Genomic DNA, 16,242 nt, shown 5'->3' on the forward strand with positions numbered 1-16,242 from the left:
CTGCTATGTTCTGACTTTCAATCCTCCTTAAAATAGGGGATAGATATTATCTCAACAAGCTACGAAAAATAAAAAATAAATAAAAAATATTTGGAAATACAGAAAAAAAGAAAAGCCTTTATAAAAGCTGATCTCAAACTTCTATCTTAACCTTGGTATAAAATCATCCCAATAGACAGAGATGTCTTAATGGGCTTAAGGAAATCTAAGTGTCCCTACTGCTCGCAAAAGATGATTTAAGTATGATGTAATCTGGGGTTTAAGTTACCCAAATGACTGCATACAACACTGAGCTTTACAGCACATACGTATCTCATTCTCTTGAACATTTCTATGAGTTGAGCAGCTACCTGGGTCCTCATTGGTACCTGGGACAACCAAGCCAGACACGATCTTGACAGCAGTTTCCATGATCTGCCCAACCAGTTCCTACTTACACATTTTATTAAAGACTTATTATATCAGAGCTATGGTTTTAAATATATGATTCCCAATCACATTCCTAAACAGAATAATGTGAAGGCTGAAGCCAAGCATTCAAAGTACAGGAGAGATCGTGATGATCATGCAGCTCTATCCCAGTAGGCCACTACTCTGACCCATGATGTCTTCATGAGGTTATAGCTCATCAGCTGTAACAATACAGCACACAACACCAACAGAGAGATACTGTAACGTACACATATGCATACATATATATTCTTCAGTCAGCATCATGGCCAGTTTGTCAGCAGCAGGAGTACAAGCTTTTTGCCTTTTATTTTCTTCCTAAACACAACATAGCTCCAGGTTATCATTCCTCCACGGACAAGTACCTTCCTGTTCTCCCTGCACTGCTAAATCCAGTAGTGCCTTAAGAGGCTTTGTCTGAATAATTTTCATCACCATTATCGATAGCTGTATTGATACAAGAGGTGGCCTGGGCAGGTTGTAATGACTCTTTGAACTCATGAGTTATTTATGAGCAGCTGCTAATCTGCATCATGTGGATATTCTTGTTTAGGTGACATACACCATGTAACCTCCATGTAACTCATGATGAGCACAGACTGCTCCCATTCAAAATAAGCCGAGTGCCTCACAGTGCCTACAGTGAAATCCCAACTGTACCACAACAACAGAGCCAGATCATAAGTCAGCACTTCATGTTTGTCCCTTCACTGCTAACACCCAAGAGAACCCTTTGCAAGGTGTCTTCAGGCATTTTTTGGTCACAAAACTACCACATGGAAAGACTGGGCCAGGTGAGAGGGAAGTGTATTTTTCCAATGTTAAGAGTATTTTCCTAGGGAAAAATGTTTCTGAAAATCTTATGTATAAGCACAAAAGGAGCTTCCCCTTTATCTTCAAAGTGACGCTGTGAGAGAGGGACCATCTCACCTAGCCCTTTTTGTCAGCTTCCAAGCTGAAGGGAGCAAATGTGGACTTCCATTTACAGAGGAGGTAAGCACCAGCAGTCGCCCCTGATTTCCATGACAACTGCAAACTCCCAACACATCTTCAGATTTGGTTGCTGGCATTTGTCTCTTGAGCTAACGCCAAGCTAACTCTAGCAGCAAAATTATCATGCGAAGGCATGTGGTCCATTAAAAATACGAGTCACATAGAGTTGTAGGGTGATGTCACATCAGCTGCCCCCGATGATGGCTATCAAAAGTTAGCACAAGCCTCCAAATCACAAACGCCTTGGCTCTGATCCCATTTTAATGAATCTGCTTTTACGATTAAACATCACTGTAATTGGCACTGGAAGAGCGCTGGCAGTCTGCTGTAGTCTCCTTCCCTGCAAAGCGTGTTTGTGATGCTCATCTCGGAATGATGCATAGTGTCTGCCTGTCTCCTATTAAAATAAGTGGTACGAACAGTGGCTGGCAGGCAGACTGGTCAGCAGTGATTCACTCCCTGGCAGCCATGATGAGCAGCATGGGCTAAATTCAGCCTTGGTGGAGGTATGTATTTCTCCATTTCTTTTCAAGGCATCACATCAATGTTACATCAGGTACGAAGTTTGGCCTTGTATATTTAATTACATATAGTAACTGCCTTTTACTTACTGCCAGCTTTTTACAAACATTACACTCTAATCTGGGGAACAGCTTGTTAGTACAGCTGGGATTGCTCTGCACTCTGTAGGAAGATTGTAGGAAGCAGGCAGGAAAGGAGAAGAGATGGAGGGAGCAGTGAGTCTTGTGTACTTAGCAGCATAGACAGAGGAAAAAAGGCAAACAAAAACCATACCATACAGGCAGCAGCAAAAGCACAGCAATGCCTAGGAGCTGGGGGGAGGAATTTACACACTTTACATTTTCTAATTTCCCTCTGGATAAGAATTGTATCATTTATCTAGCCTTTTAGGCTGCAGAAAAGGGGGGATATGCATTTTTGAAGGCACTACCATGCATGTGCCTACATTGCAAAACCTGTCTTTCCTACCCCCCAAGCACAAACAGTAGATAAAATTAAAAATAAAATAAGCTAGCATTGAGTATTGTGGCACACAGGATTCTAAGCATTTGGGAATCTGGTGGATTTCTCAGATTACAAGTTGGCACCAGGCAAACAAAAATAACATCTCTTCTTCCCCCTGCCACTAGATAGAAAGCAGAAGGGGGGGGCAATCCTAGAGTTTTCTCCTCCCCTTTTGTTGTGACTCTCCCCTTTTCCGATATTGATATTGCTCTGCTTTTTGATCTCTGCACTTCTTTGTTTTGGCTTCACAGGTATCAAGGGAAAATGGCTAGCAGTGAGTTCTGTAGCTTTTCCTGCTCTGCAGCCCCTCTGGCTTAGCCAGCTGGATCACACTGAATTAGTCAACTACTTCATTATCTCCCTTCTCTGCACATTTTGCTCCAGGTAATAAAATGCCCAAACAAGAGAGCCAATGCCTTCTGCTGCACTGTCTGTGAAGTTTTGTTGTTTTGGCCAATTCTGCATATCAGCATTGTGCTATGGGAGGGCATCACTTTTCATCCCTTGCCTGCAGTGCTTCCCAATCTCTATTTAGTCACAGCAGTTAGCTAACCATGTAGCTGTTGATAACATAGCACAGCTTTGGAGCCCCTCAGCCCTCAGGAGGTCTGGGATTTCTCTTCACAGTGTGGGCCTTCAGGAGGAGTGGCGGCTAGCTGGGAGAGCCAGACCAATTACATTGTGGGGATGGATGTAGTGCTACGTGAGAATTGCTCTTATTAGCAGCCAGTGGGATAGGAGTTTTGCAGTAGGGCATTTTCTGCAGTGTTGAGCTGCTAGCCAGATATCTAGGTCAGGTAGAGAAAGCTGAAGCCCGAAATCCAGGCAATTGCTTTACACACCTTTCTTTTGTGAGGCATTGTGCTGTGTGGAGGAAGGAAGAGAGTTTATTATTAGTGGTGGTGCTTTTATTTCTCTCCTCTGATCCATTCTAATCTAATGTCAGCTTCTCTCTTTCATTTGTATTCTTCAGAACGAATGCTTAATAGCTACTTTCAAATGTATTTTTTTTTAAATGCATTTGTCTCCTCCCCCTGCTCCGTGGGATTTTTCCCCCCCTAAAATGACCTTTAGTTAAAGCCATAAACTAGCTTGAGGCAATCTCTGGCAGCTCTAGTCATGTGATGGGCAAAATGGGCCATATTTAAATCACATGGAAAAGAACAGGAAGAAAGAATCTAGCTCACCTCTTCAGTAGTTAACCTTATTCACAACAGCCAGTGCTGAAAATATTTAAAATGTTATCTATTTGGCGGTAGGCATGTGAAAAATACATGCTGAGAAAAAGTCAGCTTTACATTGAAACCAAAGTTGCAAGAAAGAAGTTTTCCCTGTTTGAACAGAAACAAGAAGTATCTGAAAGATAAGACTAGGTAGATATTTCTTTTGGCAGCCACTTTTCCCTCATCCTTGTTCCATTGAGTTACCCAGATTTCTTGACTGGGACATGCAGCTCACAGGGATGTGCAGAGGGAGGAAGCTTCTGAACCAAATTCTATTCCATGTACTGCACACAGTGCTAAAGAAATTCAAATCCATAACATTGTGAAAGCAGGAAAAAAGCTATATATTCATATTATAAATTTGAATCACAGCCTGCTGAAGTAAACAGCTGACTCCTATTGATTTCAGTGATCTGTGGATCAGTCCTTAGTGACAAAAAAAAAGGATCTCATGATGACAAAGGCCCAGACTGCAGCATTTAGATAAAAATATTAACTGCAAAATACTGCTAAATTAATCCAACTTCTTTTGATTATTGATGTCCTACTGTTTTCTGCCTGAAACAACATACACGATGCATCAGTCATTTATAAATTATTCATTCACAGTTATTTTGGCAGCAGCTTCTTTCCATTTATCAACTGATAAATGTACAGGAGATAAGAAGGGTAATTTTATAGCCCCTTGACATTTACCTTTGACATGATTTCCATATTTAATAAAGTAAAATCCAAATGACATTTTGGGGACTCCAAAGTCCATATAATAAAGCTTCACAATAACTTCTGTATCCACATCACACAAGATGAGTGAGCCAAATATGCACAAACCTCACATGCACAGAAGTCCCCCCTAACTTCCCCAAGTGTGATTTCAGCAACCCTGAAATGTGCCAGTTGTGCCACCAAATTGCAAAGGCTTTTCACAGCTGCAGTGGGAAAGATGATGGTTGACTTCAGAGGCTTGGATAACGTCCAAAGAGCCACAGCTCTGGGGACTGCTGAAACCATGCGACACAGCCAGGTCAAGAATTTACTGCTGCCTGGCCTTGTTTCTAAAGAACTTATCCATATTGCCACCCACACAGCTCTTCAGCATTTCAGATCTTTGCCCAGTATGACCACAATGGTAATTCCATAAACTCAGTAAAATACATCTTATGCACCCTAAGGTTAAAGGTCAGGAAAATCAGGTACCAGAAATTCAGAGACCACATCTGTTCTTCTGTACAAAGTTTCTGTGCTCTTGTTAGGTCTGCAAAACACTGGGCTATGGTACCATAGCACATTATGTGTGGTTCCCGCATGCCACCAGAAGCGTAAGCCACTCCAAGCAAACAAAAAACGAGTGGAATGACTTCCATGCTAACAAAGAATGACAAAGCCTTTGAACAGCATCTGTCTTATTTTTTTTCCTCTAGCTTATGGGACAATGAAAGACAGACTTCACTTAAAAAAAAAAAAATGGGGGGGGGAGGAGAAGACAAAAAACTACACACTATTTTAAAACAGCAGAGCAGGAACAAATTATAACAGTGCCATTAATCCCAAGATCTAGACAGACTACCAAAATCCTCTGCACATGATAAAATACCAGGAGACCACTATGAAATTCGTATGCCACTTCTACAAGTCCTATAAGTATTGCACATTATGCATCTAGAAGTAATTACAGCACAGCCAATTAACTGTTGACTTGCTCTTGCCCTGTAATTCTAGACAGTATTCTTTGTGGAGTTGTACTTTCAGGAGTAATATTATACAAGAGACATCAGCCACTGGTTCATACCTGCACGTACTTCAGTAAATCCCTCCACTGTTCTTTTGCAAGACACGAAGCACTGCATAATATCTATGAGGACACAAGTACTTTGTGCTGACAAGTCTACCACTACATTAAGGTGTTTCCTCTCCTGCTACCCCTCCTGGAAGAGGAAAAAGAAATCTCAGTTCCTTCTAGTTTTCTGATATGGGGTATCTTAAACTGAGAGATTAAATTGGCTAAAACAGATTTCAGGAATAAAAAGAAATTTGGGACTTCTGGGATCACAGCAAAGCCCACCCACTCTACCTGTGCTGATTTTAAGCATTTTCAAGGAGACAAACATAGTTTGATCAGCAACAGCATCTGAGAATGTCATCAAGGGGTAGTTATTATGTGGTCACATACATTTCAGCCCACTTTCTCCCCCACCAGGTGGTTTTCTGTCCTTGAAAAACAAACTAAACAGTCTCATATTACTTGATGGATGTTAGAGCATGAAAGGTCAATGAGAAGCTGAGTTATGGTATAATTTTTTTTTAAGTGTCAACAGATTAATGTAGTCTGCACTTAGAAAAACAGTTCAACAAAATCACCCCACTCCCAGGGACACATATAGTTTTCACAGTCACGTATAGGGTGAAGGAAACAAGGGAGTAAAGGTGGAGAGGTGTATTTTCTGTCACCAAGCTATTACATGTATAATTAATTCAGGTGTTATTACTGTTATTTATTTTGAAGAAAAACTAACATAAAGCAAAACTCTAGAGATTTGGGTTAAGTGTTAAGGCCTATCCAAATTCAAATTCTTACTCCAGATTCACATTTGGGGATATTTCTTATCACAATTTTTGTGCTGCTGAAAGCTGCTGTACTAACAGCTCTGGAGGCAAAGGCCCCTTTTCCTTAGGGAAATGAGATGTACAGGAAAGAGTCGTACACATCTTCTGCTGCAGGGCAGTGAGAAACTTAGATCTATATATACAGATTCTTTTTCAGGGCTGGAAGCAGTAACCTAGGGTTGGAAGACATCATCTGAGTCATTGGGCCTAGATACGTAAGGGTTGGAAGGATCCCCTATAATAGCCACCATTTCCCATGCTCACCACACAACACCTGCAACACCTCTCCTCCCTGCTTCCCATAATAAACTTTGGAGATCAGCTACAAAAGACCAGGTGCCTCAATACAAAACTATGCTTTGCTGAAGTCCTTTTGAGGACTCCAACTTTTAGACAGGACTTTGCCTGGAGAGAGGTGATTTTCAATCCTAGTACACCATGGCTGCTCCTTCTGGATATGGTTCATGCTTCCATATTTGTTAGTTTCTTAAGTAAGACTTAAGTTTTATTCCAATTATATGGCAAGCCCCAGGGCTCAATTCAGATAAGCACGCTTCTGTTCCAGTGCCAAAAATAATCTTTTTTTTTTTTTCTTGCAGCCATCATAAACCAGTCACCCTAGAAAAACCAGCTCTTTGTTCTTGGGGAAACAACTATTGTCAGAATATTTTACATGTAAATGAAACATGGGAGCTCATCTTCCTCTTTTATTTGTCATTGCAAGCTTTCTCCATTTACCATTCTGCTCCGATTTTCCCATTTAGCAGTGTATGGAATTTGCAGTGTGCATATTGTAATATGCAAATTGTATATAGCATTTTGGTGTCAGACACACTGAAATTAAATCAAATGGAAGGAAAAAAAAGGAAAGAGAGTGTAATAAAGGTACCTTTATGGCCTCAAGCTGTAGATAAATTGTGGTCTGTGGTAGTTAAACAACAGCTGTTCAGATTTAAAACAAAATTATGATAAGGATCCCCAGAAGATAACACCTCTCGAGGTAACAGCATTTACCTAAATGCAGCTGTTAGCAGCAAACACTGTGACTTAAGACAGTTTATGTGATATTTTATTCCCATTTGTTTTCCTTCTCTTCCCCCTACTCACATTCGTTAGCGAGAACAAACCCTTCCATGGCAATCGGAGCCTTGGGGGTCCCCATACCACCTCTCCACCTGCATCAGAAGGATAGACAACCTCTCCCAGCCACCCACAGGTGGAAGCAGGCTGTAGGCCCTTGGTGCTGGTAAAGTGCAAGGATTATAGAACAGCAACAAAGCAAATTGCTACAGTTAAAGAAAGAAAACAGCAGGACTAACACGTTTCGGTAGGGGTACATACACTGAGACTCAGCAATCTTTATACTCTTTGTGAACAGCAGTCCTTTAAGAGCTTTACACCCAATAAAATTTAAACTTTTATATATTTCTTTCTTCATTTATTGTAACAGGGATTTTTATTGCAGACATGTAGCAAGCCACCCATATGGAATTTCACAAAATGGCAATCATGCTTGGCCTGAGCGCCTCAGACCTGCCCAAATCGAGCCTCAGGTCAGCAGCTTCAAGAAGGGACTTTTTGCTGTGGTTCTTTTTGCTCATTCTACCCCTTTCCACTCTCTCATGGCTATATTGCATTGGCTATCATTAAAAAAAAAATATATATAAATAAATAAATGAATAAGAAAGGGGGATCCCAAAAAGGAAACAGCATTAGGATTTTAGCTTCAGTCCCATGTTGGGAAAACACCTGCAGGGGAAGATGGGGAGATACAAATACCCAGCTTTTCCCCTTCTCCTGCCTTTTTCTCCAAAGGATGTGGGCAGCAGCTCTCCATCCCAGCCACTGCCCATGGGAACACCTACACATCCCTCTGTCTCCTCAGCAAGCACGAGTTTAGCAACAGCAATTCATCACTGGGAGAAACATTAATATTTTACCTTAGTTACCAAGTGCACCCGTTCAAACTTTTATCTAAAACATTCTTTATCATCTTTTCATTAAGTTCTCAAGAGCTAATGGTTTCTGAGTTCCCGGGGTAAGGATGATGTTCTGAATAATGAAAGCTCATTATTTCTCCACAGAATGCTTGTTAATTCAAATGATGATATTAAAACTATAGTAGCCTTTAGCGCTGGGGTGATTTCTAGCATACTTTATCATGTATCAATATATACTCTGTTTGTCAAAACTGCCCAGGGCTGGGGCTGACATTCTCTCTAGAGGAGTCTAGTGCTTCAAGAGGCACTGAATACACCAAGGTGACAACTTGCAGAGTTTGCGCCTCTAGGAAATAGAAAGATGAAACTTGAAGTGCCATTGTCCCCCTTGATTTCCTTATTAGTATTCATAAAGAGAGAGTATCCTCCTCTTTTTCTAGTCCTCACAGGGCTTCCTTTTAAATGAAATAAAAGGCTCACGCACACACACACAAAAAATACAGGCACAAATTTTACATATAAAAACAGACCCCTTTGTTGTAATTTAAGTAATCCAAAGTGTGTTTCTGTAGTCACAGGCAGGCATGTCTACTGCTTAGACACAATAAACACCTAAAAAAAAACCAAACCCCAAAACATAACACTACATTTAAAGACAAGGCAAAGATTTTTTTGCATCCTCTTGGTTTTTATGACTTCTTTTCTGCACATCCCCTTTTCCCTCTTACCCATCTTCATAGAGTCAGGCTATATTCCCTTTCTTTTAGCTTAGATCACCAAAGTACTGCAAATGTTGCCAAAGCCTCACTCTCCTCTGCTCTCCTACCATCCTGCCCTCCCAAGAAATCAAGAAAAATCTTCATTCACATGGAATCCCTTGGTGAATGCTAAAAATAAATCTGCAATGAAAAGTCCAATTAAAGTGACAAAAAACTGTGTTTCTTAAATAACCTTACATTTCCCGCACAAGGGCTCTTTCTCCCACCTCCCACAGCCTGCATAAATATGCACATTCTTATCTGACTGCAAATTATATCATCACCTCCCATCAGGAGTTTTGCAACAGCAAGCTCTGGCATGGAGAGGGAGAGAAGATGCTCAGAGACTCCAGACTGGTCTCTGATCTCTTACTGGCATCAGCTATTTCCTTCAGTGCTCAACAATGTGAAAATTGAGGGTTTGTAATTGAAGAAGCCCCTCCTGCCTCCACCCCAATCTCTCAGCCCTTCCTCCAGCCTCCCGGAAGGAAATGTAATTCTGAACATCACACCAGCCCCACCGGCTGCTGGGAGCAGCCAGGTCAGCATTCATGTGTGCTACAACACATCTCCGTCCCATCCTCACATAATTATCTCTCTCATGAAAGATTTGCTGGACTTTAGCCTACAGGCAAAAATAATAAGAATATGGTAAACTTTTTCCATCTTCCCCTACCAGCCTATCCTTAGAGGAGCAATTAAATATTTATGTGCTTTAAAACACTTAACTGGCTAATATTTCTTCAGGTTTGCACAGATTTAAGACTGAATGGCAAGTTTCTGTAAGCTGCCTCCAATTCTTGAACAGAAAACAAGTTTTTTAAAATGCTTTTTCAATCTTGTTATGCAGGCTTAGGGGGAAGGAAGATCAACCATGTGGCTTCTGCATTCCTGTTCACCCAGGGGCATGCTAGTATCTTAGACATCCCAGCAGTGGGAGCCCTGAGGCTGGCACAGCCCTCAGCCTAGGGACACTGCTCCTGCTCTCCAGGAGCCCCACACCAAGCAAAGGGGCTAGCTGGTAATATGGGGTTTTCACCATGTTTAAGGCCCTGTTTATGCCAGAGTTCAAACCCTGTTAGTGAGAGCAGGAGGCAGAAGTGGCTTTTGCTACTGCTAATGCAGGTCCCTCAGCCACAACAGGGAAGTTTGCCTGTGATGCCAGGATATTGATCCCAGCAGAATCATGCTGTTGAAGCAACTGCAGCAGGGGCACAGGCAACAGCACATGAGCCACCAAGTAGGGATGGAACAGCAGAGGCATTCAACAGTGAGATGCTACACATCAGCGGTGCTGGCATTATCTCCTACGCAGGCCAACAGAACTACACCACCCCAGAGAAATGGGAAAATGCCTCTCAAACAAGAAACATTTGTGACCTAAAACATACAGCTAGGCTTACTGCACTGCCAATTCTGAGGTATTATCAAACACGGTGCTCATACAACAACATTATCCTATGCTGCAGCCTATGCATGCACTTGTGGCTAAAACCAGGAGCACACCCCAGCGGAGGCTCTGGGGGCAGACTGCTGTTGTGAAATGTACTTATCTGCAGAAAATTAATTGTGATTAAAAAAAGAAAATACATATTTCATGCATCCTGATAGTTTAAAACACCCATCAGTACAGGGCAAGAGTTGTCTCATCGTTTTAGCAAGGACACCAACAGATTTACAGTGCAGTGGTTGCATGGCAAAAAAAGCTTGGATCTTCCATTGGTTTTACTCTATGCCATTCTTACTATGCAAAGTCCAATTGACTGGTAGAAATACATCTGATGAGAATGGAGGTAGCAAAAGGGAATAAATTCACAAATGCCTCTCAAGCTGTTCCTAAAGTACTTTCCAGTATTATATACAGATTATGTATGAACTATTAACTACTTAGTTCTGTGATAAAGCATGTAAACACGCAGACATGCATTTGTGTAACTGTATGAGCATGAGCAGGGTACTCCACGCTTTTCACACGTACATAAACATTCATAGAACCCTGTTGTCAGTCATTTTTTACTTTTTTTTTATATTTTTATTTTTTTTTTAGCAAATGCCAATGAAACAGCTTCTTTTTTCTGCAGGGCTGGGAAATACACAGCTCTTTTTTAAACACAGATTCATTCTTTTTCACAAGAATTTTGGAATTAAACCTTCTGACATGCTCAAAATTTCCAGCCAAAAGAGAGTGAATTTAAGCGAACACAGCCATCCCAGCTTTTGTCCTCAAGCTGGACTGCTTCCAGCAGGTCAAAACACACCTACATTTCCTTTCTTAAAAAAGGAAGAAAATCCACACACTAAACTTTAAAGTTTTCATATTTTTGTAATTATTCCAAAAATCCTGTGTGTTTTGTTGTGGGTTTTTTGGGGTTTGTTTTTGTGTTTTGGGTTTTGTTTTTTTTGGGGGGCGGTAGGGAAAACAGGTTGGTTTTGGGTGTTTTGGTTTTTTTTTTATTTAACAGGACAAATGCTGTTGACTGAACACAACACTCTGCTTCTGAATTAAAGGTGGTTCCTGCCACCCCCTTCAGTTTCGGGGTTGCGCCTATATCCAGTAATTCCTCTTGGCAAACCCAGCATGTTAGTGATACCAGAAGGGAATGGAAAGAGGATGTGGATAGCAGCATAGTGAAGAAACTGTTTCCCATAAGTTGTATGGCCAGCAATCTTACTAAACCAAACCTGTGATCTAGACCAGCTTTATTTGACTGCACTGAAGTCCTGAGCTTTCAAAATGATTTCCTGAGGAAGATTAGCTAAGTAAAAACCATTTGCAAGCAAAGGCTTGACGAGATCAAGGCCCTAAGTAGTTCAGTGCTCAGTTCCAAGGGTGACTTTGTGTAGAAGATTAATTTGCAGGACAAATTTGTGTGGGTTTCCTTTGTGCACTGCCATGCACAGAACTTTCACAAAGGAAACATCTGCAGAAACAGAGCCCAGAGAAGCAGTCATCATTGCCCACATAGCATCACGGTGAGGAGGGGATTACCCATCTTGACTAGTTTCTGATCTAACCATTTTAAAAGCATTGCTTGCAGTGGCTACTGCAGCACTTCCAATGCTAATTATTTAAAATAATTACAAGTCACTCGTTCAAGGAAAGCATTTAAGGAAAACTAGAATGGAAACTGAAACGTCTCTTATTTATAAATTTATTTTTGCATCAGTAAATTAAAGCTTTTCTTAGTCACCAAAACTGGAACTATATTTTGTGCAGTCCAAGATTCCCAGTTAGAATGTCCTAAGACCCTGCACTTTCAGGGGAAAAAAAAAAATATATATATATATAAATTGCCATAGGATAAAATATATATATATATCTATATATATATATCTATAAAAACCCCAGGAAAGTTGGCAATACCACCCCAAGTAATTTGTTGGAGAAGCAGAGGCATTAGAAGTCCTAAATATGACAATGTAAATGGTGAAAAACAATAGTAGTAAACTTAGAAGTCTTAGGAAGCCATGCTTGGCTAACAGCTCCTTAACCACCAGTCAAAACGGTGCTTAGTGAGTGGCCAATAACCCTGCAAGACCGTATGGCAACGTCTCTGAGAAAAATAGATGTTTCTGCAGGTGGCCAAGACAGTACATACAGCCTCTGAGCTTCCACATCCACACCCTTCCCACAAATCAAGAGCACCAACAGCAGATACATCACGGCCCCTTTCATGATAGACCTTGTTGGCTCCGCAGCACGCTGGACCAGTGAAACTGGTTCTACACGCCCTGGGAAAAAATGACAGCTTCTACTTGCAAGCTGCACCGATCATAAAAGGTGGAAGAGGCTTCCCTGCACGCCCAAACCTGCCTCTCAAAGTGCCTTTACACCCAGCAAGGCAGGGGAGAAGCTTCCAGGAGCACTCCAGGCTGCTCTCTAGGTCTTTGTGGAGCCCTTCAGCATGCAGCCCAACCAGCTCATTGCTGGTGACATTGCCCCTCCTGTGCCCAGTTTAGGGGCCTTCTTGCTGTGCAGCTGCCTGCCCTGCTTCTTCCTCCAGCCCCTTCTCACCCTCCACCTTTTGAAGCATGGACTAGCTGAGAAAACGGGAACAAAGTGTCCAAAACGTGGCAAGGGGCCAGCCTTGCATTGCCTTGAGGTAAAAGGAGCCAACTGTTTTTCCTGGAACATGCTTCAGATTTCACACCCTTTTTTCCCCACAAATATGGGAAACAAGGAGCAACCTGTGTTCAAAGGGGCATTTTCACGCATGCAGATAAGGCATGCTAATGCATACTGCACTGCTTGGCATAGCCTCATAGCTTCCCCAAACCTGAGCGTTACTTGCCTTTCAGATCCCAATTACAAAAAAGTCTTAAATTGTTGAAAACCCCATTCCAGCATATTCTGCCCTACACAAAGGCTATCCAAGCTCTTCAAATTCCTTTTGAGCCTCCACAAACCCCAAGCACCAGGCCAAGCGTGCTGGCAGCAAAGGCAGAGGTGGCAGCAGGCTGCAACCTCTCCATCAGTATCACTAACAATAGGGCACACTGCAGTGAAGCCCCTTTACAGCCTAGCAGCCAGGTCAGCTGCCTCTGTTCTCACCTCACCCCCATGTCTGGACAAAACCAAAAAGCACCAGTGCTGCTGCACATTTGGAGGATCCAAAGATTTAAGTTCTGTGCTCAAGGTCTGCCAAATTTCACACCTGACCTCCTCTGTCTTCAGCATCACTCCAGTCTTCTGCAAGCACACACACCTAGAAGGGTGCTTTGGGCTGGACAGCACAGAAAAAAGGGAATATGAGTTCATACAAATTACAAGGATGACTAGACAAAGATACAACATCACTTCGCCAAAAGGGAAAAACACACAAAAAAAACATGCTAGCAAGCCACCCCAAAATGAACAAACAAACCTCATGGCTGAGTTGCCCTTTCCAGAAGTACTGGTCTCAAGTCAGAACTTTACTTGAAAGACTTTCTAAAAAAGAAAATAAAGACAAACAAGCAGTGTAAGACAGGAAGAAGTAAACCTTGAAAGCCACAAGGTTTGGGGCCTTAGGCTATTCCTCAATATCCCTCAAAAGTTCCAGGCATTCTGCCAGCACAAGAGTCTACCTTCTGGTGCATCTTCATTTAACTTTGCTTACATTCAACCCCATACTTTTACGGTCCTCTGGCTGCTATAGTGATTCATTTAAACATCAATGGGAGGCTCCTCCCTCACTTCTGATAGCCGTGTTTACTATGAGATTTCTCTGCAAGTAATTATCAATATTTATATAGAAAAACTCAAATATTTTTTACACTTTATAGATAATTTATTTCTTTTTAAAAAAGTCTTCCAAATACAGAAAGAGCAGGAGTAGAAATAGTAGCCCCCTGCAAGGACAGTCAGGGTGTTTTGAGATTTTTAAATGAAAATGGAAAGCTATAACTACAACAGGAAAAAAAAACCCAAACAAAACAAACCACCAAATAAAACCAACGACATGGATTTCCCCATCCTTCCCTTGCAGTACACAGCTCATGACTCTGTATAATCCATTGATGTGAAACATCAGGAAGGCTGGACTGCTGAGGGATTCTCATAGGTGTGGCCAAGGTATAAAGGATAACAAGAATACCTAGAACTAATAAATAGAGCAGTAAAACAGCAGGGAGTGAGAAGGCACCCAAAGCAGTACTTCCCTCCTCACCCTGCTCCACATATGGGGTAAGACCCAGCAGGTTGTCTTTAGAGATCCGGTTATGGAACATAAGCAGAAACCCCTGTTATCTTTCCAATGAGGAGAGGAAGGAGAAAGCCAGTGTGCCTCCCTCTCCTACCCTCAGCCACATCACTGCCAGATGACCCCCTCCCTTCTCATGAACCCCCCCAGAGTCAAAGGCAACAGGGTCCCTGCAAACCACTGATGGTGATCACTGCTCTCTGCCATCTGCTCAGGCCCTGAGCAGGGCCAAGACAAGGCATTTGGAAAGGCTGGTTGCAATCACCTTCAGGAAGGAGCTGTAGGCACCCAGGGACACACAACTTGGGCTGGGAGATAAACTTGTGCTTCAGTTTTGAGGAGAGATGAAGGGGAATCAGCAGGGACCAAAGGGACAATAAAAGCAGATTTTTTGTAATAGTTCCACAGAGATTTCCAATAATCACTTGAGGAAGGCTGTCTTTAAGTAGGAAGCAAAGATGTTTGGCCAAAAGTAAAGATCTCCAATTGAAAAAATCTGGCACAAAATTTCAGAAAGCTCTAGAATATACTGAATATACTTTTGAAGGAGGAGCAAGTGTGGAGTAACTTTCAAAGGAATAAAAAGCAGTCCACCAAGCAAAGTCCATCCCACTTCAGGAAAATTATGTTCATGGATCATATGAGTTGAAATCAAGAGGAGGCAACTGGGAAGTCAAATGGATCACTGAAAAAGACCTAGGAAAGGAAACTCTAGGAAGATGGTAATGGAAGTAGAAGAGTAAAGGGGAACAAGCAAGATGAGAAGACCAGAAGGAAGCTGGACCCAAAGACACAGTGAATGAGTGGCTCAGGAGTTACAAACTGTACAGAAGCAAACAAAAGCAAAAGCTATTGCAAAATGGAGATTGCAGCCCAGGAGCAATCTTAAAGCTAGTGGGTCTGAGGCAATATTGTTCATTTACACTAATGCATTTTCTACTATTTATGGAAAAGATGGGAACTGCAGAAGATATCTAAGACTCTTACAGAAACTGTGTTTTGATTTAAAGAGAGCGATGGCACAATCTTTTATATGGACATGTGTATAACCAGCACAAGAATAGTTAGTGTGTTTAATAAGCCTGGGGTATATTCAGAACAATTAGAATTGCCAGACTATTGAAGCACTTAGAAGCTAAAGATTAAAAGCAGAAGATCAGGATTTTCAAAGCTGCTTAGACATTCAGAAACGTTAGATGTCTCTTTCAAAGCACTTAAGCAGGTAAGTTTATCTAATCCTCACTGAAGTCAATGGAGCAGGGTGCCTGACTCCAAGGCAGTTTTGCAATGCTCTCAGGCACACTAGAAGAAACTAAATCACTTTGCAGATCTGGCCCTGAGCGCTGCAGTCAGGAATTAGAGAACACGATTTTGCACTTGCCTTCAGCCTAGGCAGCATTTGGGAAGACAAAAAGCCCAGGAGGCCTGGTAAGAGGCTGCTACATAAACCACACCAAGTGACTCGGGCAGTTTAAAAATAAAATTAAATATAGGAAAAAAAAAAAAATTACAGCCACAATTCCAGGAGACTACAAGACAAACCTAGCCTTTTCCTCCCAGGAGCTCT

At 41.8% G+C, this 16,242-nt stretch overlaps 2 long non-coding RNA genes across 5 annotated transcripts in view; one reads left to right on the forward strand and one right to left on the reverse strand.

Annotated features, from left to right (window-relative positions):
* Positions 1 to 16,242, reverse strand: part of LOC134163219 (uncharacterized) — an 81,624-nt gene that overhangs the window by 49,488 nt on the left and 15,894 nt on the right. The window contains exon 5 of one of the 4 annotated variants that reach the window (XR_009964630.1): positions 3,869 to 4,693. The exons of the other annotated variants lie outside the window; for them this stretch is intronic. This is a non-coding gene — a long non-coding RNA (uncharacterized LOC134163219). Of the gene's footprint in view, positions 1 to 3,868; positions 4,694 to 16,242 lie in introns of those variants that run through there. 4 annotated transcript variants of the gene reach the window in all.
* On the forward strand, positions 1,526 to 9,076 carry LOC134163221 (uncharacterized). Its single transcript, XR_009964632.1, has 3 exons — positions 1,526 to 1,999; positions 2,721 to 2,853; positions 9,004 to 9,076. It is a non-coding gene; the product is annotated as an uncharacterized LOC134163221 (long non-coding RNA).

The sequence above is a fragment of the Pezoporus occidentalis genome, unplaced genomic scaffold, assembly GCF_034315485.1.
Source record: "Pezoporus occidentalis ecotype Australia unplaced genomic scaffold, CSIRO_AGI_Poc_V1 ctg2, whole genome shotgun sequence".
NCBI lineage: Eukaryota > Metazoa > Chordata > Aves > Psittaciformes > Psittacidae > Pezoporus > Pezoporus occidentalis.